The sequence below is a fragment of the Camellia sinensis genome, chromosome 13, assembly GCF_055761805.1.
Source record: "Camellia sinensis isolate YWXY chromosome 13, ASM5576180v1, whole genome shotgun sequence".
In the NCBI taxonomy this organism is placed as follows: Eukaryota; Viridiplantae; Streptophyta; class Magnoliopsida; order Ericales; family Theaceae; genus Camellia; species Camellia sinensis.
In genome coordinates, this window is record NC_138973.1 from 33189384 (window position 1) to 33193974 (window position 4591).

The following is a 4591-nucleotide window of genomic DNA, read 5'->3' on the forward strand; positions in this document are numbered from 1 at the left end:
TTGAATGTATATTTAGCTTTTGTTGTGAACCTTAAAAAAATAAAAAATAAAATAAAAAAATAAGTTGTTAACATTAAATATATTAAAAAAGAAAGAAAAAAGATTGAAGGTATATTTAGCTAAAACCTTTATAAAAAAAAAAAGACAAAAGAAAAACAAGAAGGTTGTTAACATTAAATATATTAAAAAAGAAAGAAAAAAGATTGAAGTTATATTTAACTTTTGTTGTGAACCTTAAAAAAATAAATAAATAAATAAATAAATAAATAAAAATTGTTAACATTAAATATATTAAAAAAGAAAGAAAAAAGATTGAAGGTATATTTAACTTTTGTTGTGAACCTTAAAAATAAATAAAAAATAAAAAATAAATAAAAAAAAAATTGTTAACATTAAATATATTTAAAAAGAAAGAAAAAAGATTGAAGGCATATTTAGTTTTTGTTGTGAACCTTAAAAAAAAAAAAAAAAAAAAAAAAAAAAAAAAAAAAAAAAGTGATTGTTAACATTAAATATAAAAAATAAAAATGGGGATTAAAGTGGGTTGGGGAAAATCCATACCCATTAAAAAATGGGGAGGGTGGTACCCATGGGGAATGGGGAATGGAGAATGGGGAAAATTTATTATAGGGGAATGGGGATGGGGAATTAATATCCACCCCATTGGCCCCCATTGCCATTCCTAACATTTATGTTACAACTCAGGTATGGATATCAGGTGCAGATATAGTATATGAGTATCTGATTCATCTGATTCTCATTTCCAAAGATACAAGGATACAACAAATTAATATTTCTTACTACAATTTTGTTTTCTAAGTAAAATAATGTTCACAAGGTGTGATAGAGCAGCTATTCATGCATAGTATGGGGGGTTTTATGCACAGTTTTATAGTTAACTCGAACTACTATATATGTTTGTTAGGTAAATGTCAAACTACACGTCTGACACAGGTACTTCATACATTTAGAATTATAAGAGTCTATGTAATATAGCACCATATTTCCAATACCTTGCACAAATGTAAAGACAAAACAGAAAAGGAAAACTATAGCAGTACCTGTGATGACTCATGATGATGGTCCCCCACAAAAACCTAAGATAGGCTTTCAAATTTGCAGAATGATGTTGTCTGCTGGTAGTGGTTGATCACTGGGATGTGGCGAACTCTTGGATGATCAAAGCCTTCTTCTCCTCGTATGCTATTGACAAGTTCATCTGAAACATCTTTCAGTTCCAGTTCTTGGAGGTTGGTGAGGTACTCAATGCCAAGGGGCACCTTCTTCAATTTGGTACATACACACAGACTTATGCGTGAGAGGCTTGGCATCGCACCCTTCTCAATTATTATTTCAACTAATTCAGGGGAAACAAGTACAGACAAGTGCTGAAGCTTAGGAAAGCCTTCATGGAAGCACAATTTCTTTATGCCATGATCATATGCATTGACAAAAGCAAGGCGCTCCAACTTGGGCAATGCATTTATGTACGGAATGGGATCCTCCGTCAGCCGGCTCCAATGCAAATGCAAATGGACAATACTGCTAAGTGAACTAAACCAAGGAGGCGCACTATTTAATCTCCCAATCAGAGTGAGCTTCCTAAGAAGTGGAGGAGGGGATGATAAAGCATCCATCCGAAGGGTTTCCTCTTCATTGGAAACCATTACCAGTAGATGGCGAAGGAGTTTAAGCTTTTGGAGTGAGGCACACAATGCTAATTGATCTTCTTCTTTCACCTTTGTAAGCCCTATCCTTTTGAGTTGAGTCATGTTCCCAATTCCCCTAATTATGTCGCCATTTGCTTCAACAGAGGTTAGGACTTGCAAGTTCTTTAACTTCAAGACGTCTGCTGGAACTTGCACCCCTATCATATAGGTAAATACTTCCTTTCCAGTATCACCATCATAAGCAAGTAAATGGCGCAAATTGTGCAACTTACCTAGCCCCTCTGGAAGTGCCTTCACCATTGTCCTCCGAAGATCCAGGGTTTGCAGATTCATAAGCCTTCCCAAGGATTTCGGGAGCTCCCTTATACGAGTTCCTTTTAGATTCAAGTACCTCAAATTGAATAATTTACCTATTGTTTTGGGTACACTGTCAATTGGCACACCTCTCAGCTCTAATACCCTTAACAGTCTAAAACCAGATAGAAATGGATCTAATGGAAAGGTATGGCACTTGTCAAAATGAAAAGCAAAGAAAGAACGAACCCGTGACATATCAGTACTGCACAGCTGAAGTATTGCATGATCAAACGTGTGAATGGAGAAGCGGCGAGCAATTCTTTCATCTTTTATTCCCTGTGGATCATATATAGAACAGAAATGATCTTGTTCAGATACAGAAAGTGCAAGCTCTCGCATTAGATCATGCAGTTTGCATAATTTGGGCCTCAAAAAAGTGTTGTTCTTCCTTGTAACTTGGAGCAGGCTTCGGGAGATGAGTTCTTTAAGATAGCCTTTTGCAACCTCCTCTGGTGTGAGACCTTTCCTTTCTTCTACAAACCCTTCAGCCATCCATAGTCTTACAAGTTTATGTGCTGAAATCCAATGATTGCTAGGAAAAAGACAGCAATACAGAAAGCAATTCTTAAGGTAGTATGGTAAGCCATTGAAGCTGAGCAACAAAATGGCTTTCACCACTTCGAGCTTGGAATCTTTGCACAGATGCCAATTGAAACTGTCATAGACTGCCCCCCATTTCAGTTCTGACTTGTCTTTTGAAGCCATGAGACCACCCATTGCCTCAACAGCAAGTGGTAGACCCTCACATTTTTTCACAAGGGCCCAAGCAAGGTTTTTTAAATATGGAGGACAGTGATTATTAGGTTCACTGGCAAAAGCCTTCTTGCAAAAAAGGATCCAAGCATCACAATCCTCAAGAGGATTACGCTGGATAACATGGTGTGCAACTCCATAAGGGTAAGATGCTATGTCTTTGTTTCGGGTTGTTAGAATGATTCGGCTTCCATTTCTACCATCTAGAAGTACAAGTTTAATTTGACTCCAAAAATTAACATCCCATACATCATCTAGAACAATGACATACCTTTTCTGTTGCAGGAACTCCACTAGAGTTTCCATCAACTGTTTGTAACCCATGGAGCTTAAGCTTGATGGTACTAATTCTTTCCTTCCGCAAAAAAGTTCTTTAATCATCTTTCTAAGCAGGTCCTCAATCACATAGTGCTGGGAGACAGTAACCCACGCGTAGCAGTCAAAACACCGCTTCACTGCTTCATTGTTGTAGGCTTTAGCAACCAGAGTTGTCTTACCAGAACCCCCCATGCCCCAAACTGAAATGACAGTTCGTTGCATTTCTCCTTCAATCAACAACTTCAATAATGAGTTTATTTCCTTCTGAATCCCCACAACATCGTCATCATTAATAAACAATGCAGACTCTGCAAGGTTCTGTACCGATGTTGGAGCAGCATGTGAGCTTTGACCTTCTTCTATTCTACCAAATTCATATCTTTTGCTCCTTTTTGCAATGGCCTTGATCTCGGCACTGATCTCCTGCAACTTGATGGCAGTTCGATGCTTCACCAGGAGTTCCTTGGGGAGGTGAACAACTCTTCCAAGGAAACTTCTGAAACCACCACCTCTGTTTAGTTGGCCACCCATATGATACATGAACTCATCAATTATGTTTTCAGCCTTGTATGCTATGTCCCTTACTTGTGTCACCCATAGTCTCAACCCTTCACTATCATCTTTGAACTCATCTGCATCCTTCAAGAATGATCTCGTGCTTTCTAGTTCAAGCTTAAGCTCATTGATTTCACCACGGACTGCTCCTAACGAGGCTGCTTCTTTCTGAAGAAGGGATCCAATGCTCCCAACCAAGAATTGTACAGCAGCGTCAGCCATATTTGTTATCTTAAAGGATCTCTCAGGAAAGAAGTTATACCTTCCTCCTCTCTCCTTTGTTCTCTCTGTATATAAGATTGTTGAAGAACTGTGCGATGTCTAAGTGACGTAAATTAATATAACCATGAAACCCACTAACCAAATAATTATGCCAAAAGCTTTTGTCATGTTGTGGACGAATAAATTCCATTCTTATCAGAGCATATTAGAAAGCTTTCCACCTAAATCTACAGGAAGATCTCCTAGTGTGCCTCAAGAAAAAAATGATTCCATGTCGTCTGTGCAAAACTTCAATGGCAAATAGGTACATAAAATTATCAAATATTTTCAGACGTCTTGATAGAATTAAAATATATATATATATATATATATATATGTAACGGTAGATGGGTCAATTAAAACAAATATATTTCTTCAACAATATAGATTGATCCAGCAACTTTTGAGTTCTCTATATTTGACTTAATGAATAACTTGAAACTACACCCAACAGACAAACATATAATGGAATGAATAAAATCATCTCACTGCACTAATCTTCTCGGTAAGTCACTGAGTCACCATATCAAATGAATCACATCTTAGCTTCCCATCTTTCAAGGAGAAATACTACACGACCAAAACTGGCCAATGGTATCTGCTTGCATGCCATCATAATAAGAGGAAATCAATCCCGAGTGAGGAGGGTTCCATTAGAAATAATTTCAACCAACATT

The 4591-nt window shown here is 37.1% G+C and overlaps 1 pseudogene; it reads right to left on the reverse strand.

Moving 5' to 3' along the window:
• Nucleotides 1–1097: 1097 nt before the first annotated feature.
• On the reverse strand, nucleotides 1098–3875 carry LOC145805287 (disease resistance protein RPM1 pseudogene; annotated as a pseudogene).
• Between the last annotated feature and the right edge of the window lie 716 nt (nucleotides 3876–4591).